Source organism: Mytilus galloprovincialis, chromosome 13 (genome assembly GCF_965363235.1).
Source record: "Mytilus galloprovincialis chromosome 13, xbMytGall1.hap1.1, whole genome shotgun sequence".
Lineage (NCBI taxonomy): Eukaryota > Metazoa > Mollusca > Bivalvia > Mytilida > Mytilidae > Mytilus > Mytilus galloprovincialis.
In genome coordinates this window covers 24,875,864-24,903,109 of record NC_134850.1, presented here as the reverse complement: position 1 = coordinate 24,903,109, position 27,246 = coordinate 24,875,864, and the positions used below count along the sequence as shown (strand labels likewise).

Below are 27,246 nucleotides of genomic sequence, written 5' to 3'. Positions count from 1 at the left end.
GGTAACATTCATGAAAGGGAAGGGGACTGTAGTTACGACGTAAGGAACATATCCGATATCATTTGTGAAACGGTTATTCCATAACGGTCAACCAACTTGTGATGGCGTCCGTAAAATTTATGTAGAAATTAATTTCTAAAAAGAAAGAGAAAATAAAAATGACAAATAGATCGTTTATTATCACATTCAAATTAATGACTTGATATAGAATAAATTGTAATGTTCACTTTGAATTGAAAATCGATAAAGGTTCGGCATGATACAATCAATAGCAATTAATCGTTCATTATCACACATCGATGATGGTATCGATATTTGTCATGGTTGTACATGACGGCATCAAGCCCAAATACAAACGTCAGCAATTATAAGGTCATATAAAAAGAAGATGTGGTATGATCACAATGAGACAACTATCCACAAAAGACCAAAATGACACAGACATTAACAACTATAGGTCACCGTACGGCCTTCAACAATGAGCAAAGCCCATACCGCATAGTGAGCTATAAAAGGCATGTGTATACTAAACCGTATATGATATGGCTTTTTGTTGCTGTTCGATAACCGCAAGTTGACTTCAGGTATTAATTCATCATTTCATATTATTGTAATCGGATTTCCCTACCGTATTACAATGAATGGATCTGCGTGTTCAAAGTAATATCAAATGATGTATGTTCAGTAAACTCAAACTAAACTGACATAAGTCACTTTAATTTGACAACTGTCTACTACGTGTTAGTTTTTTTAATATCTTGTCGCATGTCAATATTATTCTGTAAATGGTAATATACTTTTATAGCATTTTGTAATGTTATCACTGTATAGTTTGTAATGTAAATAATGGATATCTATTGTACTTCTACTTCAAACTATAACATTGTACCTACATTTATCATATACTTAGACTAAATAACATATGATTTTTACTGTATGATAATAGCATTACATTAACGTAAATTCCATATTTTTCGAATTGGTGCTTAACAGGCTGATATGAAAAGTTTATCACATGTTTCGATTGTTATCACATGCCTTTCCGTAACTTTATCGCATGGCATTCCGGTGATACTCGGCAAATTCCGGAAAATACACCTCAATGCTACGTTTTCATTGCAAAACATTACAAAGTAGAGTACAAAATAATTATTTGGATACTGAAAAGTATACTGTTTCAAATAAAAAAAAAGAAAACAAACAAATTATGAAATAGATGCATTTTTAAAAGTTTCAAACATTGTTTAGAAAGTTACATTAAGACAGTTGACTTTTCCAAACGGTGTTCATTATGTATATTTTTGTCGTTTCGTCCATATTAAAATATTTTTCTTCTCTGTTGAGACATATGATAGAAAGATGTCATATCGAATATGCTAAATTTGGGATCCGACGTCCGTGAACTTTTCATTCTTTGAACTTCTATTTGGGAACCACGTAAAAGGATCAATATATGAATCTGTTTCTTTTTTCTCCATTGTTGTAGCATATGATAAAAAAATCATAACATCTCATTTTTCATATCGCATGTATTATCAGCCCTCGATCCATGCGGCTCTTGGGCTGATATTTAACCTAGGGCTGATAAAAGATGCGATATAAAAAATGCCATGTAATAATCTGATAGTAACACCTGCTAAATAATTTAGTAAAAAATTCAAATGGAAAGGAATTACAGATATATAATATTAATAAGAGATGTCTGCAAAAATGCACATAAAGATGGTGTTTTTTTTATGTCCCTGTGATCCTGTTTCGTTGACGCATAAATCATATAATTATTTCTGAAATGCTCAGATGTATTATCATATCTTTTTTTACTTTTCAAATTTCTAATTTCGTGTTCTGGGTAGGGAAAATATGGGCCTTTTAATGTTGTATTTAGAAAAAAAAAGAAAACAAAACTTTATTATGTAGCTGTTTCTTTTATGTTCACTCTATTTTAAATCATATTAAAGAAAATTTATTATGGGACAAATCTTACACATACCTGTAGTTGTGTTGTAAATTTTGCTTTCAATGCAAGGGTATATCAAAGTATGTAGGAAAGATCAGTTATATGGAGTGAGATATCACAATTCATGAACTCCATAAAGTGCGCTGTCAGAGTCGCAAGTTGTCTTGTGTTATAACATAAAAATAAAGTTCAACAGTTTGATTATAATTGCTGTCGCATAAAAAGCAATACAACGTTCCTTAATGTAGCTGCAGGGACATAAATTCTTCTAATAGAAATCAATTTGTCAAACAACATGACTTTCAGCAACAATTGTTCAAACTATTTCTGTGTATTGCAGACATATAAAATATTTATATATTGTATATGCCATTCAATCAATTAATTTTTCAGGGTTCAATTTATCTTTTGATTACGGACTCTCCATTTTAAATTTTCGTCGGGGTACAGTACTTTTGTGATTTTACTTTTTTCAATACAAATGGTAAATAATCAATAAAAATCAGCTCATAAACATACATAGATATAGGAAGATGTGGTATGAGTACCAATGAGACAACTCTCCATCCAAATAACAATTTATAGAGATAAATCAGTATATGTCAATGTACGGCCTTCAATACGTAGCCTTGGCTCACACCGAACAACAAGCTATAAAGGGCCCCAAAATTACTAGTGTAAAACTATTCAAACGGGAAAACCAACGGTCTAAATCTATAAAAAAAAAACGAGAAACAAAAACACGTATAAATGACATAAACAAACGACAACTACTGTACATTAGATTCCTGACTTAGGACAGGTGCAAACCTTTGCAGCGGGATTAAACGTTTTAATGGTACCAAACCTTCTCCCTTTTTCTGCAACTATAGTATAACATCACAATATAGAAAAACACACGATAAAATATCAGTTTGGAAGGCTTAACTCATCAAAAAACATAAATTAACACACTATGAACGAATAAATTTTATCTGCGATACATGGATGCAAATACATAGCTTATAAAATTATTAGGGACAAAGATTCAAGCCAAAAGCAAACAGAGAAGTCCAAACAAAGCCATGACAAGACACAACCGCGAAATATTTAACAACCCTTAGAAAATCATCACTTTTGAAGAAGAAAAAAAACCGGTTCCATAATATATACAGGTAAATGAAAAATAATTTTGTCGTTTTAGGTATACTACCTCTGTGGATATAAAATCTTCCAATAAGGACACCAAGAAAGTTCTGTAATATAAATAATCTTATTTAACACTTGGTACGTATGGGGTGAATATCTACAATAAAACTATACTATTAGAGCTAGAAAAAACTTCCTGTACAGATTGAAGGAGAATAAATTTGATGTTCTTAGTACGAAGAAGTGAATATTAGTAGATATTCAAAATAATCAAAGCTGGTATATAGACAATATCCATATTAATATAAAATAACAAACAAACATTACAAATAGTATCAACAGGTCAAATTAACAAGAAAGTACGGTTTGAGAGTACTCGCAGTTACTGACAGCTAGTTAAAATCCAAAACAATTAATAATAAAAAAAATCATGCATCAGAGACTAAAATCAATTCAAACACATCCCAGGGATTTAGTGTTTTAACGTCATGAACAGTCAGAGTAGACATGACTTGTGCAATACCAAAAATAAATGTATCGGCAGGTAGTAGGATAGTAAGGAGCGACTTCTTTAGAGATACAAGTTAACGTGTGTGTGTCTCTATACATCCCTCCTCAAAAGAAAATACAATTTAGTTATGTTTTAATTTGCTAATGACAAAATCGATATTAGTGTACATGTACATTAATGACCAATTGCACCTCATATCAGAATTATTGATTATTTACCAGATAATTAAGGGTCTACCCGAAAGAGCGACAAACTTAAATAAAAACATTTTAGAATCAAGTGTGCATGAGCAAAATAAAATACCATTAAAAGTTGTTATGTCTGACAGAAATCGTCTTTTAGGAATTCAATAATTGAAAATTGATTTAGAATTTTATGATAAATGGCAGATCTTCAAAGTAATGAAAATACGAAATAAGTCAGTAAGGGAAAGTTAAAACCAAACTTAAATGTGATACTGAAGTCGTTTCTTCCTATGGTTCAATGTGAAATGGGCGAAACTTTGTAATTTTGTAATGAATTGGAACACGTTATGAATTATAAAAATCAGTTTAATACAACTTCAGTAGACATACAAACGCGAATAAACTATCTTGTTGATATGCTTGAGTTCAGGTGTAGTACTTTTCCTAGTGCCCAGCATTTGTTTCTTTAAATGTAACGATTGTTTAACATGTTTGATTACTGATTGTTTTCCATGAAAATCAGAAAAATCGCGACAAAGAACTTACGAACAACTCTTATTTTCTACTAAAAACAACAACAAATTGTTGGTTAATGTTTAACGTGCACTCAGATACACATACATTGACTTTTGCTATCATAGGATTATAACACGTAACTGTTACCATCACAAATATTAACGAATACGCATGGAAGGAAACCAGGAGTATAAACAATAATAAAACCCAACTGAGACAGTTTGAAAGTAACGTGATAACTAATGAAAAAGTAATTTCTAAAAACAATCTTCTTGGTCGTTGTGAACTCATAAATCATTTGAAAAAAGTGTTTGAATTGGCACATGTTGACATCAACAATGCTGAAATACGACTAACATGATCATGACCATATGCAATGCCGATTGAGATTGATGACTATTTGATGTAATGATGTTCCGAAGGAAATCCATTCGGGATTTTTAATGAACTGATGATGTAATCAATTTAATTTGTTGTTTGATTTGTATTCCAAAGCAATTTGGAGTTTGCACTTTAACCAATTCGAGTTTAAGTGATAAATACATGTATAAGTAACTTTGTTTTAAACGAAAATAAACAGATTTTAAGAATATATGAATTATATCAAAGAGCCAATTACCCGATCAAACAACAGTTAAAGGCCATCAAAGTGTCTTTATCATGTTGCAATGTACACTTTCTTATAGTTATAACTATACTAGTAATGTTACAAAAATCATTGATAAATATGCATCTGGTAAGGGTTTTGAAACTGAGGTCACTTGTCCCTATTTACGTTTTTGTAGGTTTGCATGTATCGACCATCCCTTTCTGTCCCTTTCAACAAATGTTTATCAATGAAAGTATGTCACTATTATTCAAAGAGGAGGGAATATAAATATGATTGTGTGTACATCTAGTTTACCAATGAATGAAATATCAAAGTGAAGCAGGTTTACTTTCCATTCTACATGTTTGTTCTTGAAACTCTTACCTCTTTCTCTGAAACCACTGGTTAGAAATATATGTCATATACTAATGTGAACAATATACTGAATGGCCTTTGCCAAACAACTATTAGACCATCATAACCGATTCCTAATTCTGATGGATCCGTTTTGGCTGATCTTAAGTCAATAGAAAGCAGAAGACACGAAACATGATATAGAGAAGATGTCCCATGCAACATATTAGATCAGAATTCAAGTATCAATGTAAAGAGTGATGTAGATTTAACATGAAATCTATAATGTTTTAACAAAAAGGGTTTTTTTTTTACTGCTTTACCAATAATATATATTTTGAATTAATGATTGATTGCGGTTGTTCTACGCTACCTTCAGCACTATCGCTGTCCAACTAGACTAAACTATAATTCTCACAATGTGACTTATCTCGATTACTTTTGGTTAATATGTGTGTGTTTGTGTTTGTTTTTGGGTGTGTGAGTTTTAACTATTTCAAAAATGACTACCATGCTAAATTTTTAACAAATGGTAAAAATAAGAGATCCACGATTAGAGAGAATTTATATTCTCCCAAAAATTCACAGTCTTGAAACAGAGCCGTTTAAACAAATACAACATGATGGATTAAATGAATTGAATATAATTCCACTTGGCGAACCAATTATATCACAGTGTGGTTTTGTAATTGAACGTATATGTCATTACATGTACGTTGACTATTTTCTTATACCAATGGTCTACATATATAAAAGATACTACATCGTTCATTAATATCATTGAGAAATTAAAACCTATGGCAAACAGCCTGTTGGTTTCGTATGATGTAACACAGATGTTAACTAATCTACCCCAAGAAGCGTTATTGAGTGCGGTTGAACGAGCCTATGACAGTTTTGACAAATTGACAAATCAAACTTCAAAGTCAATGCTCCGCCAGTCAATGTATTAATACATTTAAGACCTGTTGGTGACCTTCTGCTGTTGTCTCCCCTATGGTCGGGTTGTTGTCTCTTTGGCACATTCCCTATTTCCACTCTCAATTTTGTTTACTGAGAATCATTTTAGAAATTATTTGAATTTGATGGAACAATTTACAAACAAATAAAAGGTACAGTAATTGGTGCAGTTCCTTCACCGGAAATCTGTGACATACTTATATTCAAAATAATCAATCAAATTATTTCTGCATTTCAATTTAAAGACAAAATATTCTTTCATGGCAGATATAAAGGTATAGAGACGATTGATTCATAATGTATGATGGAACATCAGATGAAATTAAAGATTTTTTTCGTCTAGCAAATAATTAAAACCCCTTATTAAAGTTCACCTTGAAATTAAAAAAAAATAAAATGTCGTTCTTAGATGTTGATGTAATTAAAGGTCAAAGATTTACAACATATGGCATTCTTGACCTTGAAATACATTTTAAAGAAATAAATTCTTAACTGTTTCTGCACAGAATTAGCTGTCACTCACAGCATATAGTCAGAGGATTTATTAAATGTAAAGCAATACGGCAAATTAGAAACACACGTGACCATAACAAATAAATAAACACTCTTACTAATTTCAAAGTGAAATTATTAGATAGGGTTATGATATTAAACGTGGAAATAAATGATAGTATTAATGATGCTTTATCAATTGACCATACTGAATTACTACAACAAGTAAAATTAACAGAAAAAACAAATTATTCCGTTAGTTTTAATAACTAGAAATATTCCATATATACGTAAATTAAAGAAACGTTTAATGAAGCACTGGCATTTATTACAGTTCGACAAAGATTGTGTACAAATATTCAATACAGCACCAATAGTTGCGTGTAGCAAACATAAACATTATTACAGATATGCTTAGTAGATTAAAGTTAAAGACTTTAACATAAAATTGACAGTTGGACCCCTGATGATGGCAGATCTTTCATAATAATTAGATCTATTGAAGAAGAATTAGAATATAAATATATCAATACATTATAATACATGAATAATTTTCATATTTGATTATATTCAAATAATGCATCTTAAAATGACCATCCCATGCTTAACTGCCGAAACACTAAAGTAGTGTCGGGTCCTATCATGAAATATGGGATGCGTGGTTGCATGGGTGTTTTATTATAACAAAAAGAAAGCATTATTAGAAGAAAATTCGTGATATACTGTGGACAGAAAACTAATTTTCTAAGCCTATGAAGATATACAGCATTAAATGTCGACATATTGTTCATTTAATAAATCACATAGTTTTGAATTGCACTTTTCCTGTAGGAAATTGCTGTGTGTTATCAATAAGTTTTAATATATCATAATGCAGGAATTAGTGTCAGACAATTCTGTCTGGAGAAGGGAATCTTATTTGTCTTCTTACAGCCTTGGTGATTTAAGCAACATATTGAGTGAGGTATTGATAAGTTCATAAGTATTGTGAGACTGGAAAAAAAATCTAATTGATTCTACGTCTATTGTGAAATTGAAAAAAAAAAAGAAAAAAAAAACAAGGACCCATCAATCTGATTACATTCGTGACACAAACATTGACGCAAATATGTCCACGCCTATGGATTATTAACCACTGACGACTCCAAAATTGTAATATAAAAGAACTCGGCGAAAAACGTTCTTAAAATTGTATTAAATCATCATATCTCCATTTTGGAATCTTCAGCATTTTTCTTGATATGATATGATATTGGTACATACTTTTTGTGTTTACTGCCAACATCCAGTTTGCGCACACAAACGTACATTATATCTTTGCTTTAGATGAAAATAACTGATTATATATTTGATGCGTCCGAAGCACTGTTCTGGTAAACCTAAGCATTTGAAAAACAGAAATGGGAAATATATAAAAACGTAAGTCCACTTCGAGTTTATCATGAATGTGCAAACAAACGACAACGAAGTAAAACAAAATAGACTACGGTCATTTAAATGTGACACGATAATGTATATAAGTTAATTTCTACAGTGTTGTAATTTGAGTCTTCATCGCTGCAAATTTTCGTCTAACATCTGTAATTCATTGTCATTAATTGCATTTATTTGGTCATTTACTTGAGATGTTTAGTCTAATGATCTTTTTTTAGACATAATCCTCTTTACTTTTATCAGTGCCGTGTCATTGGTAAAGTAAGCCTAATGCATTAACAACAGTCGCATACATCACCTTCGCTTACAAATATGTCATATTTTGACAGCTTGTATATACAATTCTTAAAATAGATTTCAGTTTTTCATGTTTTATATGATGATATTAACAGTACGTTAACTTTAGGAAAAGAATAGTCATACCATAATTTTTGTAACTTTTTCATTCTAACTATATATGTCAAATACGAAACTGCCAAAGGTCAAATACTGAAAACAAAAAAAAAGAAGGATGCACCGTCAAGCTTTAAATCAATTTAAAAGATGTTCTTTGTAAATTTCATTTTTTACTGACAACGCGTTGATTAGAAGTAGAAGCATTAGAATTTCAAAATGAGCCGTGTTAGTTAGAAATCCTTAGAAGTCAAACCATCAATGAAATACCTGGACAAACTGAAAGCTGTTTTTCTTTTTGTTTTTTTGACGTTTTGTTCAATAATAACATTAAAAAAACAAGATTGCGTGATCTAGTTTATGACATAAACTAGATTAAACAATGCAACGAATATCTTCAAATTGAATAAAAATCTAATTTCAATGTCTTACACCGTAATTTTATAGAGGAAATTCAGGATCTGATTTGGCTACACATCACTTTTAATAAAATTGTTGATCTCTATACATGCTATACATGGTATATATTTAAAATTTAACAGTGTATAAATGTCCTTCATAAAGAAATGTAGTTTCATGAACTTTATGTAAAATTATTAAGGTGGTACCCAACACCTTCACTAAAATTAATTTGGCTCGTTTAATTTTCATTAAATTTTGACAAAGTATTTACTTTGACCCTTTGACAAAAATATATAAATTTCAAAAAATTTGAACCAACCAATTTATCAGAAAAATTACACTGGTTATATAGCAGTTTGACAAAGACTAATTTTGATCATTGAGAAGCTTAATATTCCCTTAACAGCACAACGTAATTAAAACGTTTAGCTAATTTTACAGAGTTATCTCCCTGTAGTGTTAGGTACCACCTTAATCGACTTTTAATGTAAGTTTCTTTGGTTTGATATTTCATTGCACACAAATGCATTATTAAAATGTAATATGCTTTGATGAAATCATATTTAGAATCTTGTAACCAAGTTCCTTGTACCTTTAAGAGAGAACATAAATATTACAATAAGGAGATTTGGTATGATTTCCAATAGATATATATCCAACTGAGACAAAATGACGAAGATGAAGACAACAACAATAGATCACCGTACGTCTTTCAATAATCTGAATAAAAACAATACCGTATGGCAATCTATAAAAGGCTTTGACATTACGAAATATACAATAATTCGAAAGAGTAAAACAAGTATGAAACAGCAACCAAGGTTCATTGTACGACGAACCGATATTTTTTACATTAAGTGAATCGCTGATGACGAGTTTTCTGATTACTTCTTTCACTTTATGTCTCGATAGTCTGTCGTCATTAGCCATGGTTCTTCAACTACAATTCACGAACTTGTCTTTGTCTGAAAAAGCCTGTTCTATGTAATGGGATCGTAAGAAGAATGATATATTAGTATTAAGCATGAGAACATTTATTTCTTTATTTTTTTATAAAAAAAACATCTAAATTTAACTGTTCCTTTGGGAGAAAGAAACTTGAATTATCTATTGTTTCTTAATTGAACACTGTAACACGCGTCTTTTTGCGTGAACTGTGATAAAAAATAGGTTTTTAATCGATATTGAAAAACATACTCTCGTGATTGTGTTACCTCTTAGTATAAGGTTATTACCATAGTCAGGCTCTTTTTTACTCATTAACCAATTACTTAATTCTTCATTGGTAAATCGATTAACGACACTTTTCATTGTATTTTTTTACAGAACAATTAACATTGATTCCTGTCAATAACTTTGTAATTTAATTACTTAATCTGAACACATAGAGAACTTGGATGACATCTACTGATGCTGATAAATTAAGGGTGATAACAAAATTATATTACCCGGTCAACATCTTCATTCAAATGTTCGCAAGATACGTATTGATACATGACGTTTTATTGCATTTATGACACTTTGCATTTTATTGAACCAGAGATCAACAAAAAGTCAATTTGATCATCATTTTCATTTATCTTTAACTAAAACTAATAAAAAATCTCTTTCGACACCGTCTAGACAAACCATTAGTCGGAACACTGTCAATTGCTGTTTAGTTCAGTTGTGTTCGTGTGTCTGTCCGTGCTAGAAACCTCGTTAATTATGGCCGAACGCTCTTTGTCGTTTGGGTATTGGATTTTAAGTTAATTGAAGATGCACGTCTTTGCTCAAAATATAAAGGCGTAAGATACCAGAGGGACATTCAGATCGAAACAACGCATTGGTTAAAAATGAAAAATACAAACAGACAAATAATAGTTCAAAAGACACAACATAGAAAACTAAAGACTAAGCAAGACAAACCCAATCAGAGAAGGGGGTCTAAGGTGTTCCGGAAGGATAAGCAGAAACTGCTACACATATGGAACCCGTCGTGTTGCTCATATTACTACATACCCTGTCAATGTATTCATGGTTATTCTTGACTCGACAAGATATTGTATCTGACTTCTTTTATGGACATGCGTATACTGTTGATTTCTTTAAATTTTTACTAACTGTAGTTTGGATTACGTGTCAATGGGTTGCAGTTTAATTGACCAATCATATGAAATATTTTTAGATATCAGTCTGTGCCTTTTAGATAGAGTGTCTATGACCGAATTACCAATAAAGCAAATGATCACTAGACTATATTCGTTATATACACTATCTTGTTCAATGCTTTTGATTATTCAAACTAAAGAATATATTTACAGTACTGCAAAAGTCAAATTCTAAAGAGGTTTTGAAATCCTTTGATTTTTCTTTTTTTTTTCTTTCTTTTTGTGGTATTGTTTATAACTTTCAATTTCCTTCGGCGTTCGATTTAGAAAGCAATAAGGTAATATGATTTTTTTTTCACCGCTGGTTTCTATCAGCCGGAATTAACACTAGAGATTCACACACGATCTTAAATAATATCATGGACTATTGCACAACATAAAATAAAAGTATTTGCAGTCATTAGAGATTTGTTTTAACATTAAACGCAATAAGCTGCGGCTTCCTATACTGTTGTTCCTATAATTGCATAGACAAACGAGGTATTAACATGGTCTGGGTTTTATAACCGCAGCAATTATTATAAGAACAAATGATCATTACAACAATGAAATCAGATAATTACAGTTCGGGTTTTTGTTGTGTGTTAGTTGGTATATCATGATATTGAATCATTTCTATATAATCAATACAAAAATTCTAAAATGACTTAAACTTTATTTTATATCATTGTAATTAAGCTGCGTGAGATAAAAACGACCTTATGCAAGTGCATGTAAACATGAAAATTTAAAAGATTGATTTATTTTGGAACATTTGAATACGAAATAGAAGAGGAATTTTGGTTTGTTTTTGTAGGGTTCTTACGAGAACTCACTTTCCAAACAGTCCCATGCTTTCCTTAAAGATTTGTTCAACACAAAATATGTAAACAGATTTATTGATATTCATTTGTATATGGTCAATATGAACGCAGCTCATATATCTTTAAAAAATAAAGTTGTGTATATGTGCAGTTGTTTCTTTTTAATCAGATTTAACTTCTTTTCCGAACGGTCAAAATAATATTTCATGAAACTGTTTTTAATATTTGTTTAAAACATTTATATCTTTTTTTTTTTAAAGACATAGCACTTTTATTTATATATACTTCTAAAATTACAATTATGACTTGAAATTCTACAAGAAACATACAACTTATATTTTACTATATCAGCAAATTATAGATGGTCACTCATACTGTCGAAAATTTTTTTTAAAGTGTTTTATATAACCTTGAAATGTCCTCAAACACTCTACTTTCTACGGCCTCAAAATAGCAAAACATATTTAATTGTTATTCGAAGAAACAAAGAACGAAGATGTATATAAGCGACACAGAAATCAAACAAATTCTGTCATTAGTTGCGCTAAATCAAGTAAACAACACAAGTTTTACTGTCTTAAAAGCTATGGACTGCTTCGCCCTACGCTACTTTAAGGTTATATGTGTGCATGTGGTTGTTAAATTGGTATTGGAAACGTGGTATTTTTAGATATTGATTGATAAAAAAAAGAATGTACTTTAAAAGTTTGCGTTATACATGCTTTAAAAAAAATCTTATTAGAAATTAAAAGAATTATAAATAAAATACAGATAATGCATTTATGCATTTTTGTAAACATTGTATAAGAACATTGTTAGGAAAGAAAATCGTGCAAATTGCAAAGTGACAAAGCAAATAAACGCGTATCAATAATTGATATTTCAATATTGAATTTATCTGTGAAATGTATGCATAATGAAACGAACAGGAATTAATAATAGTTGATCGGAAATGAAATTCACATAGTCAATTTTCCGGCATTTGATGTCTTATCCTGTCGGAGAAAAGTCTGTAATTCTTTATCTTATTTAAGCTAATAGTTGTTGTTGTATCTCAGCCGCATCCAATCAGTCAGAATCTATACGTGATAAGTAATTTATTCAATATGGCGTGTATTTCGACTGAAACTAATAGCCCCGCACTGTGAATCGAAACACATAATTACCACAAACAACTGTTGACTAGGGATTCGTCCCAGCCCATTAGTAAGGAAGATACCATTTGATTTTGATGTTTAGGGGGGGGGGGGGGCTACATTCGATAATTTTTTTTTTTTAGTTTTGAACTCTGTCCTGCCTTTTTATTTTTCAATCTATTCAGGTCTGTCTTTTTTTTTATTAGTTCATCCTGACTTTTTTGCAAATAATTCCTTAATAATTTTTCAAATTTCATCCTAGCTCCCCATAAAAATCAAATGCTAGTTCACTAAGCTTTTCCGTGTAGACATCAATTATCATCGATGTGGCCATATTTATATATTAAGTTAACTCTTTTCTGAACTTTGAATTTTTCCAATACTAAGGATTAATAACTATTGAAAACCTCAGATGTTTTGGGCAAACTCAAGAATTTGGGTTTTCGATGTTTCTCAACTTCGTCTTTTATTTGGTGTTTTAACTTACTTGATTTGAGCGTCACTGCAGACATTACGTGCATCTACATACAAAATATGATCCTTGTATCTCTGACGAGCTGTTTTCTTCTAAACAACAGCTAGGCACCTAACGATATTTATTAAAACAAAATACATGCATATTGCAAATCATAAGAGTGCGCTGCATATCGATTAATACTGATAACCGGTGTTGATTTTTGAAAAACAATGTGAATCTGGTCAGGCCTTGAAACAAAGGCACAATCAACAGCACTGTAAATTAGAAAACGAAAAAAGTAAATTGGATTCGATCCACATAATACCACACAGTAAACTATAGATTGAACAACAGGTCAAATCGATTCTAAAAAAAAACACAAGAAATTGAATAACTTTTCAAAATTTGCATATTTCCGAATACTTGAATGCGATTAGTACGTTATATATATATTTTCTAGAAATCGTGGAACCGTTGACTCAAAAACTTTTTATAAATCATTTCGAGCTTTAAAATGTATTCAATTTGTGATTTATCTATAATTGTAATAGGCCTAGTTTACGTTTTCCTTATACAAAAATGGATTCATAATATGGTTATAGAATTAATACATGTGTTGAAATAAACAAATAATAATCAAGTAAATCAATGTAAGTGAATATAAAAAAAAGAAGATGTGGTACGATTGCCAATGAGACAACTATCCACGCATAGACATTTCCAAGTAATTACATGGATATTAAACGTGATAAAATAATATTAACGTCATATATAAGAGTGTAAATGATAACAAAAGCTGTAATGAAAAATAGATAATTACAATTCGTATTCACTTCGCTGATGCTAACTGATATACTATCTTGTAAATATTGTATTAAATCAATGAATGGATAAAATGTTAAAAAAAGAAAGACGATGAGATTATGATATGTCAAGAATTTGTATAAAAACATAACTCGATACAAAAAATACCGAATGATAGTTCCAATATCGTACATTTGTCGTAAGTGACAAGTAGTTGTGGCGAGTATCGAAGTCTCGACAAGTAAGAGAAAACGATAAATCACGAGATTCCAATCCAATTCTTACTTAACAAAATATTGGTTATGTATATAGTTTAAAAGACTGTCAGCTGAGTATGACATGTAATTAGAAAGTTATAAACAAATGTTGATATACAAAGAAGAAGATGTGGTTTGTTTACCAATGAGACACTTCTCCCCTAGAGACTAGATGACATAGACATTAATAACTATAGGTCACCGTACGACTTTCAACAATGACAAAAATCCATACTGCATAGTTAGCTACATCATATCCCGAAATGACAAAAATAAAACAATTCAAACGAGTTATCTCAAAATAAACAGATGTTGTTTCCCGTCAAACTTAAAAGTTCAAACTGTTTAACCCGAATAATCCAATCATTATAAAGCAGTCACTACTATCAAGCCATAACCTCGAGAAACGGTAGTGGATATAGATTGCTGAATATTTCGAGTTATTTTTAGTTGTTCCAAATGTACAAAACATTAAGCAAAGCTGGTTCATTAAGACACTTACTATAACAGACATAAACGCGTTTATAAAAATAAGAAGATGTAGTAAGAGTGACAACATTCATCCAAGTCACAATGTACCGCGTCTTCTGATTGGCTGACGTTGTTTTGTTAATCAGTTCATAGACATAATTTTGTCATGTGACCGTGACGTCATCAATTATGTTTCATGGCTTACTCTGGTTTAAAATGGAATTTTGAATTAAATTATAAGAAATTGCTGTAATATTTTTTCTGTCTATTCGACATAACATAACAAATGTGGTGAACATATTGTATGTGTTTGCAATTCTTCCAATGCTTGAACCCTGATGATAAAACGATGAACAAATGAAAGCCTAAAGTTTTAATCTGATCATCATTTAATTTCCTATTTCCAGTTTTGTGGAAAAAATCAATGATCTTTGCATTTAATCTAAAATCCAATTTCAAAATGCTCTTTTTCCATTTTGTTTCTGTTACATAACTATTCACGTGCAAATGTATCACCTGAAGCAAATGATTATTCCAAAATTGAGTTTCCTTAAGATGATATAGTACAACGAAAATATTCATTCAATCAAGGACTTTCACATTATTTCCGTTTTTTTTTAATTTCTTTATTAATATGAACTACCTTTGGAACTTTGATATAAAGCAATTTGTACCTGACATGTCATCTCAGGTAGTTTTGTTTATTTTGTACTGTGTTGGTGAGCCATCTGTATTTTGCGCTTTAGTATGTCTAGGGGAATCACCAGCCCTGTAGTCACCACCTTTGTGTTGACATCGATATGGTCATAATTATAAATCATCTGTTTACAAAACTTTGAATTTTTTAAACCTAAGGCTTTGCTATCCCAGGGGGAGATCATCTTAGCTGCATTTGGCAACACTTTTATGAATGTTTGGTCCTGAATGCTCATTAACCTCATACTTTGTTTGGCTTTTTAATATTTTTATGCGAGCGTCACTGATAAGTCATTTGTAGACGAAACGCGCGACTGGAGCAGATAGAAAAGTTCAATCCTCGTATCTGCGATTCGTTTGTTTTCGTTTCATGCAATTAAAGTGTCAATTGTATCCATGTCAATATTATAGTTACCAAAAAAACTTGATTTGAACTTAATTTTTCAATAAATCAATTTAAAGCGCCCGAACATAAGAAATAATTAAAAACATGCAACTCATATTTCTGCAATAAGAGAAAAATGTCAAACTCTGACTCTGACAAGTTGTAGTCTTTTAATATGTTTCATGTATCAAAAAGACACGCATAGTTAGGCCTGAATTATTCATTTGTTGATATACATAAAGAAAAAAATACTTTCTGTAAATCATGTTCGCAAATTCTGTTCAATGCAAATGTATACTTTTGTTTAAGCATTATGAACGTTCAAAGTTCAAATTAACAAAATAATTTAAGAACAAGTATTAATTTTAAGTGTACTTACAGTTTTTTTCAGTGATGTGACTTTAATCCATTAATCCATCAATAGCACAAAATGTCAATGCATATCCATTAAATCCTATTCAAATTAAGGTAAATATCCGAACAGCGTCTATTTATCTCCTATGTAATCTGTCAAATCAAATAAACGCATGTATAAATTAAGAAACAAGAAATCAAAACGAAGAAGATACTCCAGTGTTTAATGTTCAGAGGATGTATAAAGTATAATACATCAATTGATCATCTCTTAACTTTAAACGTACTTGTTAAATTTCCTGTAAAGTAATAATGTACACTTGTCCGCACTTGGAGTGATTTCAGAAATACTTTACATCGGTCACATCCGATTGATTTAAATAGTGAAAAATAAGATACAAGGAAAATCTGAAATACATTTTGATTGGCTAAATGATAAATATATTGTTGTAAAAATACATAACTTAATTTTGAACTCTTTAAACTTATTTAAAAAATTATGTCTGGGAAAATACAAGTAAAACACATAACAATTTCATATTCAGAAGTGTGTACCCAACATTCATAAAATTTATCCGAAGAACCTGAAATGTCTCTCAATTTAAGATGAATGGGTTTTCTTGTGGTATTTTTCAAATGTTTTTTATTTTCCTAAGGTGTATGCCCGTTATTACTATATCGTGCAAGTCATACATTTGTCATATGTAGATAAAAGAAATGATTTACATTATACCAATATGAAATGTACATTTCTGTAAAGCATTAACGTAGAGCCCGGCTATGGCATATACATTTTCCAGTTGAAACGAAATCTAAATGCTGGCGTTTCTTGTCATAATATTTTGTAGAGGATGTTGATGATAAAGAAGTATTCAACTAAAGATCCCAAATGTAATCTTGTCGAAAGTTTTACGGATGCCATCATTATGTGATTGACCGTCAGGGAATATCGTTTTCAAAATTACCATTGATATCTTTCGCTTGCCGTACCAACAATTCAGTCTATTTTGCTCAAAAGTTACACCCCCGAATACGAGACAAGTTAACAGTTGTTAATATGCAATAAGTATATGGATGCTACTAATCTAGCTGCAGAACAGTAGCTCTGAGGTCCTTATGCTACCTATTTACTATTTGCAGACCTACGAGCTACGGTTCCGCAGCTACTACTAATCGGACAGAAAAAGCTTACACGTCTGCAAAACCTCTGTGCATCCTTAATTGTTAGTGGGTTTTTTTTTTTTTGTATTGCTTATACGCTTTTTCCAGAATTAATGATACTATTTTAATTCTTGCCAATATCGTTAACGTCAAAATGATGCCGCAACTCAAGTGGTTACTCATGTGATCGAATAATATACAACAGAAACTGAAAATAGCGGTTGACATGCACATTGATAATTTCATTATTGTCTATAGAACCTATAGTATCTGTAACAGATAATGTATGTCATATTGATTTATATTACACCCTTTAACAAACGGCTGTCAAGAAAGCTTAGGAAAGGACGCTTAAATGAATGTGTTATCAGTATTTTTTTATTTTTTTTTTACTTAAACATGCAGGGAGCGTTAAATATTAGTCTAAAGAGAATTGTTCTAATTGCCAATGAGACGTATATCCATGAAAAGACTAAAGAGAAAGGTGATTATATAAAAAAATAAGTTCTAGAAGATATGGTATGATTAACGAAAGAAAACTATCTACAAGAAAAAATGACACAAACTATATACAGAGTTATACAATCAATATGCGAATATACAGGACAGCAAACAATAACAACCTCCGACTCACATAATTCTGACTTGGGACAAGTGTACATACGGCAAATGTGGTCGGGTTAAGTATGTCATTTAGCTGTTTTCTCTTCGCATAACAGGTACCAAAACATATATAAACAGAAGGACATAGAATAAAATGTAAGTACAACTGAGAAAGAGTTTCACTCTTCACACAGACACCAAGCAGAAAAAGCTACTAACAAAGAGTCACAAAAATCAATCTAAGAGTACTAATATGTGCTGGAAGCTATTTCTATGTATCATGTAAACAAATCATGCATGTTTTACTTACTAAGAGACTGTTGTATTGGTACACATTGTACATTGAACGGTTGAATAAATTAGGTGTACCAATTTTGAGTAAGTGTTAATCTGTCTACCCTATAAGAGTCATGCGTTAAGAAACAATCCGTCACATTCTCTATGCAAACACATTGCTGTTGAAACTTAGTATATGTGTATGCAATTATCGGTCAATAGCAGCTTAGTTTGCATATGTTTTCAATAACAATAATATATAAAAACAAAAGTAGAAAGACCGATCAAATTTGCCAAAGTTAAGATGTGTGGCACCAGTAATGCACCCAATAATTTAACGTAACATCTATAATAATACGTAATAGATCTAGATAATATCATACATACATGTACAAAGTCTAATAACATTAATGGTACCTATTGTCAGAAATATGACAGTCATGAATATGACAGTCAAGAGTATGACAGTCAAGAATATAATAGTCAATAATATGACAGTCAAGAATATGACAGTCAAGAATATGACAGTCAAGAATATGACAGTCAATAATATGACAGTTATTATCCATTCGTTGGATGTATGAGCTTTTGATTTTGCCATTTGTAAGAGACTTTCAGTTTTGAATTTTCCTCGGACTTCAGTATTTTTGTTATTTTACTGTTGTCCTGCAATGTATGTGCATTTTGCAAATGATTATCTCTTGAAATGTAGTTTTAAATTGGTTCTAAACAAAAAAGATAAAAGACCATAATACTAAAGAGTCAGACACTATTTGAAAGAAAAGATGCAATTTCTAATATGTCTTAATATATTATCTTGTCTGTTAAATAGCATCAAAAGCTCATTAGGTTGCACCCTTCACAACAAGGTGAAGATGACCTCTTGGACATCGATAAACTACCAATAACCTTTGATAACGTAACTTTTCAATATCTTCGATAACCACTTCATATAAATTATTGATATATTAACTAATGGAAGAGTAGTAAGGAACTGGATATAAAAATTGATGAATGTGACATTTTATTTTTGCTTTTTTGTTTTCTCTTTTTTAGATATACATGTACACTTTCTGGCAGCTTACTAGTTTCTTTTGTAAAAAATCATAATGGCCAACCCTTATTTGCATATTTTTGTTATTATCAATATCAGACGTACTAATGACCATTTATATGCAGACCTTAACTCCTGGAAGTAAAAGCAATGAAGTTTTTGCAATGCATCATTAGTAAAAGAAATAAGCGATTTTTTACTGAGAAATATCCTATCCTTTATTCTGATGCTATGTATAATGCCGATTAGACTGTTCAATACAAAACTAATATCATGGTAATAGCCGGAACGATTAAATTTCGGCTTCCGATCACTTTATTCGAGTAAACGGAAATGCATCTAACAGCTATAATGACTGAGTCGCTTTTAACTGGTAAATTTGTCTTTATGAAATGAAGTCAGTTCCGGAAACTTTACTAAACTGCATATGTAATTTACCGATCACTACAATGTACCATTGTCATATATACTGATTGACTTTAAAAACGCAACACTCATATGTTTGATTCTCATATAATTTCTATTTATACCTACCCTACTGCTTTCTCTTTAGAAAAAAATCAACATCTGACTTACGTGCCGTTATTGAATATACCGGATTTTTGAAGTCGCACGAATTTCTAAAAACGAAATTTGGAACCCGTAGAAGATTTTTTTCGGTTTTTTTGCTTCGTCTAACAATTTTGTCAATCCTTGGCCAAACTTAAATCAGGTAGAAATGTTTCATCTCCATATTGCCACGACTGAGGAATAAAAAACTTAATCAGGACATGAGAACGCTGCAAACAAAAAAAAATGTGAACGTGCTGCAACCACACAGTTTGACTTCAGAAACTCGTCTGTCTGCCTTTCCGACAACGATACATTTCGACGGAATTTGTTGCTGACCATCAATGACCTGAATCAACATGTACATGTAGTGACAATGCAACGTCAATAGAATTTGAATACGCAACGTCATGTGCGACACATGTTTACGACTGCAACGTCAACTGCTTTTTGAATTGCCAAATGCCGATGCACACATAGTCATGCCATATGTTTTCCCATAAAATGAACTGCCAAAGAATTGACTGAAGAAAAACATTTAAAGCCCTTAAATTCCAACCGCATGATTGCCAAAACATTTGTAATATGTGGAACAAAGGCAAAATCAGAAGGTGTAAAACAGAACCCGAAACATGTCGAACAGAATTGGTTGACCTTTCTGACAATAATGTTGGCGTTTGTTACAGGCAGGCATTGCTTTTGACGGTGATACATTCATTCAAAAAATTGAAAAAAATAATCTAGTGTTGCGTTTCTAAAGTAGGTCAGTATATTTGTATTTTAAACACACTGTTACGGTAACGGATATAGGAAAGGGAAGTCTTATTATTGAACATCATATATTACGTAACGCCTTACAATAAATCTGTATTAATGCTGTGTATAGTAATACTACTGAATGTTTCAAACATCCCTCTGTGTTTTTTTTATTGGTAACTGCTAACTTTTTTCTGTTTATTTTTTTTATTATGAGAATATCTTCATATATTTATATATTAACTATCATTAACCTGTTAAAGTCACATTAGCATCAATCTTGTACTTTAACGGCCACAAATGTACTGTCATTTGCATTTGGACTTTTAAACAAAATGAATTTAAATACATCAAAAAGTCAAACATGTCAACGACTTTCAATGAAATTGATAAGATTTTGACTCTTTTGGTGTAAAAAAATTGAATTTGCCTTTTATAATACATTGTATATTACACATTAGCACAATGAATTATGTTTGAATTTTAACCTTCAGTTAAAAAACAACGAAAACTACTTCATGAAATTCGTTTTATTTGTCGTTTAATGTCACTAGGGCAAGTTTTATTCACTGACTCCATAACGCTCGACAACAAATATCGGAAAACGATCTGCATACTAAACGTACAAGCAAAAATCCAAAAAAGGTTATAAAGAAGAAAAAGAACATCCGTGGATGAGGGTCTGGATAGGAGGTCTTTACTTTCTGTATTCATAAATTTTATGGGCATTTTTCTGCTCAAGATAATGTGTATTTTGGAGCATTCTCTTAAAACAAAACTAGAACACACCCGCGAAATCGCGGGCGTATACAGCTAGTGAACTGTTGTAGGATGATGTTTGTTAAAGATAATTATGTATCATTGAGAATTTCAGAAAAGGTATCAAAAACCCTCTCCCTTTTTTCCAAAGTTCGATATTTGTTTCCTTTCTGTTAAATTCAACTATTTTCGTGTTTCTGGCCTCAGACCACAATTATTCTTCTCCACTGCTATAATGCATTGTTTGGTAAAAGTCAAATTAAATTTAAAATTTGCACCGCTTCAAATATGAAATAAATGTAACTACTTGTATATAGACCATTATTTGTCTAATAAAATATGCTTCTAGGACAATTGGATCCATCAGTGCTTTTTCCTTTGAGAGCCTTATTAACATGCCAATGGTCGGAGGGGTCCTGATCCCGCAATCCCGAAATCCCGGTCTTAAAAACATGAAATCCCGAGATGCAGAATTCAAAGAAATTCATATCCCGAAATACCGAAATCGAAAAATATATTCCCGGCTGCCGTATTGATCAATCCCCAGATCCCAAGCTTAAAAACATCCGATCCCGAAGTCCCGAAAAAGGTCCTGCCTCCCTCTAGTCTCTACTATACTTTCATTTTTGCCAAATCACTACTTTCACTTTCAACAATAAATTGTTATGCCCCATTTATGTGCATTATGTTTTCTAGTCTGTACATCCGTGAGTTCGTTCGTGACGTCCGTCCGTCTGTCCCGCTTCAGGTTAAAGTTTTTGGTCGAGGTAGTTTTTTTATGAAGTTCAAGTCCAATCAACTCGAAACTTAGTAAATATAGTGCCGAGGTGGCATCTGTGTACTATGGACACATTCTTGTTTCCACATGTTTAACTTATTTTAATATATAGGCAACTGGTATGACCCCTCAAATAGTAAGCATTTCAAAGAAAACAGTAGACAGAATACAGAGAGGATCTTTATATTAAAGTAGCATAATCGTAGTTTACATGTAGATAAAACGCGTAAAATAATTGTCCTCTCTAACATGTCTAAGGAGGTATAACAGTTGTGGTACTTGCTATCTAAACACCATGATACGGAGATAGCTCTGATTGGCTTATTTATTTTTCGATTTTTGTTATCTATCATACGATTGGTTGTTTTTAACCGGAAGTCTTATATATGACTAAAAGTCAGTCTGATGACGGAATCAATCTCCGGACTCCTTTTTTGTCGTTTTTTCTCCAAAAATAACTCAATTTGCATAATCATAAGAATGGATGACAAATGCGACTATGCATGTTACCTCTAGAGCACAGAGGCATGGTGATTAATTAATCGTGGAAGGAAGAGAAGCGACACACAAAATGAGGTCTCGTTTAATAGTATAGATATTCTAAGTAAAACACATAGCATCCACAATATAAAGACCTGTTTGCACTTTTCTAATAAATAAAAGAATTTTTTTTCTATTACTCGGAGAAAGACAGTGGCCAAAAAATAAAAATTAAGTCACAAATCATAACTAAAGTTTCCGTTGAAAGTTTAAAACGTGAAGAAATCATTCAAGTGTATGGCGTATTAAAACGATCTTAAACTTGGTAAATTGTACAGACACTATGTGTTTTCCTTCATTTTTGTTTCGTTTTGTAATATTTTTTTTATTCTGTTTGAATTTTTATGCATGCCACAAATCTAGGTTCAACTCACAATTTTTATTTTAAAATGCCCTGTACCCAGTCAGGAAAATGGCCATTGTTATTTTATTGTTCGTTTCTGTGTGTGTTTCATTTTACTGTTGTGTTTCTGTTGTGTTGTAGTTCTCTTATATTTAATGCGTTTCCCTCAGTTTTAGTTTGAAACCCAGATTTGTTTTTTTCTCTATCGATTTATGAATTTCGAATATTTCGAAATTATGAATACTACTGTTGTCTTTATTTACCCATTCAAAGATATCAATATGATTACTTTTTTATGGCAATGAAAAATCCGATACTTCTATTGTACTATCCGGAACATTGTCTATGAACCTTCCTTATTCATTTAAACTAAACTCATATGTAATACGCACCCAAACTTTATTTAAATATATATGGTTTTATATTTTTCAGGCAGACATGATGATGGGATAAAAAACGGTTTGGTTTGGAATTGGATAAGTTCCGTGTAATTTACTATAACATGTACTTGATTTACGAATGCAAACCTTTTATATAATTTGTTATAACATGGAAGTATTGTATTGACGTCAAAACAATATTTCTAGTGTAATAATAATAAAAAAATCCGCCGACGTTCAGCTGGAGTGATATGGGAGTATACATTGAAAATGACAGAATTTGTTCATACTTTGCCAAAAATTAATATATATTAATATATTCAAAAATATCATAGCAATGATAGGTCTTTGTGCATTTTCCCAAGCTACAGGTTGGGACAAAATGTCACATTTTGTATGGTTTATACATGAAAAACACATCATTATGTGATAGTAAGCTAAACTAAATGATAGAATTGTAAAATAAAATACGAGAATTTGGGTTTTTCTTCAATGTTTTGAGAAACTCAAAAGAAAAGGTAGGGTCACCGTAGGTTTTAGAAAATGAACTATTTCAAAGCTTCCTCCCCTTAAAATGCCAATTTTAAACATTAAAAATCAAACAAAAATAACGAAAATTCCTGCATCAAACTTTGCTTATTTGAAAAAAAAATGGACCTAATTAGATTCTCTGTTTTTACAATCCAAGATGACGAAAGACACCTATACCACCTTAATCTGTGTAGTTTGTGTTATGTGAAATAAAGTTATAATTTGATCGTAAAAGATTTACTTTACATCCAGTCATAATATTGTACTACGATTAGGAAACATTATGCAAGAAAAATAATACCTTTTTGTCATTTATCTATGCTCCCGAAAGTGTCGTTCATTTCTGTATATATATATGTTATGATTGTTCTTATGTTTCAATCCCTTATCAGGCAGTTTAATTTGTCTTTTGAAATGATACAGCTATTTTGGCACTGAAATTGATAATTAACAAACAAACATAATTTTAACCACTTCCGGGTGCGTGATTGTTTTGCTGTGTTTAAGACCCAAATGGTGGCTTTGGTCTGTTTTCGACTCTTTTTATCATGTTGCTGTATCCTTGACGCCTCTCAATTTAAACAGATGAACACGTATCTTTTAATATGTCACACTTAGGACGGAAATAGTAATTCTATGAATAATGCTTTTAAAATCATATGAGGCAGGCATTACCTCTAAATGGAGTCTGTATGAATTATTTTTTTGTAACTTAAATATTTGTTTAAAAAAAGGAAGGGAAATATCGTAACGTTTCCGATTTTGGTTCTGTTGTTAGGGATATTAGTTGTGACGTTATCTATAAGTTGTGACGTCATATGCAATGTAAACAAAGGAATTATTAAAAATGAAATTGGTATTGCGTTCTTTTCTATTTTATACTAGATTGATAACTATATATTTTACTCAAAGTTTCATAGAAACGAGAGCGGAAAAAAGAAGTACATTGTAGATTTCTGCACAGATGTCGGAATTCAAAACATGACATCAAAAAAATTGAACGATTTTGATTTTCCCGATATTTTTTTTTTTATTTTTTTTTAATTGATTTTTCTACTGTTATTGGGGACTTCGTCCCTATATTACAGTGTTTTGGTAGGAATTGTGGTCTCAGACATAAATATTTCTAATGTGTGTTTTGTGTACTGTTGTTTGTTTATGGTCGTTTCATTTTTATTTATCTATTTGTTTGCCATGGCACTGTCGTTTTTGTTTCGACTAATGAGTTTTCTTGTTTTTTTTAATTTGCATTTTTCGACTCTCATTTTAAATGATAAATTGAATCCTTTTCCTTATTATTTGTAAGTGTTGATAGACAGCAACATTATCTTTAAAAATGTATTTATTTGATAATATACGGAAAATTTAACATGGTCCAGACAATAAAATTCAATATGAAACGTCATCCAATTTGCAGATTACTTTTAAATCACGTTAAAAGCTTGACCTGTCTTATCTAGTAATTTATTCTGCTTCAGATCATTAAGTATTGATTGCATAGAACCTATCTTATATTTAGAAACGATTTGTCTAGCTGTGAGAGAAAAGGACAGAGATAAGATCGTATATGTAATGTATAAACATAAACTATATTATAAAACATATGTTCATTCTTTTAACAATTACAATACCGATACTTATATTTTTTTTCTGTCCTCATACTAATTTTGACACATTTCAATGTCTTCTTTAATGTTTCTAAATAATAACAAATACTTTACTTATAGTAAATACCGTATGGGGTAAGCAAAAAAGCAGTATTGCTGTTCGTCAACTCAATTTCACAGAATGAATTTTAACATTGAACGAACTTTGGTTCAAAAGAGGCTGTTTATAGCCAAATCGAGTCGAATCATATCAAAAATTTATACTTACATGTATTATTGGTTTTCCTACAATGTCACGGTTAACTACAAAACAGTTCAAACATTGAGACAACCAATGTCCTCATCGAAATTCGGATGTTCAGTACAACAAATTCATTAAACAGACTGGTCGAAATTCGAGAAATACATTAAACATTATTGTGAATGCACCTCCTTATGTTATGACTGTTTATTTCATGCAATAGCGTAACTGTTGTTAATACGACGGAAATTTGGGTCTATGAGTCAATGATTAAAACAAATGATGGTCTCCCTTACTATTACATTCACAAAATAATGTCAATGTATAATACTTACTTGGCGTACGTCTCGATAAAAAAAGACCATATAGTATGAGTTTTCAATTCTTCCAATGTTTGAACCCTTACAGAACGATAAACAAGAAAAGTCTCTAAAGTTTTAATCTGATGATCATTTATTTTCCTATTTCCAGTTTGATGGAAACATCAATGATCTTTGCATTTAATCGCAAAATCCAATTTTGAAATGTTCATTTTCAATTTTAATCTGTTATATAACTATTAAATTGCTAAATGTATCATCTGAAGCAAATGATTATTCCTAAATTGAGTTTCTGAAGATAATATAGTACAACGTAATTTTGACTTCGCGGAAAATATTAATTCAATCAAGGGCTTTCACATTCTTTCCGTTTGCAACCCATTTTCTTTATATTTCTAGATTATTTTGAACTACCTTTAAGTATAATGATTATGCTAGTCGTCCACATGTAATTAATGTGGGAATTAAACATTCATGGGACTTATTAAAAATCGTAAAAAACTCAAAATTGTTTGGCTTGAAAATATTCTTTAAGGGATTCTAAGGGGACTAATCGGCAATCCTATGATGAATCCGCTACTCTTCTTCTAAAGGACTGGTACGGAATCAGCCGAGTTGTGACGAATGGAAAAGCGATACGAATTTACTATAGATTTCATGGATGGATAAAAAAAAGATAACAGAGAGAGGGGGAATCAAGAGGACAATACAAAAACGAAATGCGACGAAAGTAAAACCAAAAAACTCAATAGAACATAGAAAATATGATGAAGTATTAAATGTGTATCATTAAACCTTATCCAAAACGACGATGATTTTCTTTTAGTTTTGAACAACCTGCAAGTCCATTTTAGTTTCTGTTAAAAGAAGTTGTCTCAGTTGTGACTTAAAACGAGAAAATTCCATCGATTATC

At 31.1% G+C, this 27,246-nt stretch overlaps 1 long non-coding RNA gene across 2 annotated transcripts in view; it reads right to left on the bottom strand.

Annotated features, from left to right (window-relative positions):
- The window catches only part of LOC143057769 (uncharacterized), a 56,394-nt gene extending 39,660 nt beyond the window's left edge, over positions 1-16,734 (bottom strand). For both annotated transcript variants that reach the window (XR_012972816.1, XR_012972817.1), the window contains exon 1: positions 16,460-16,734. This is a non-coding gene — a long non-coding RNA (uncharacterized LOC143057769). The remainder of the gene's footprint in view (positions 1-16,459) is intronic.
- Between the last annotated feature and the right edge of the window lie 10,512 nt (positions 16,735-27,246).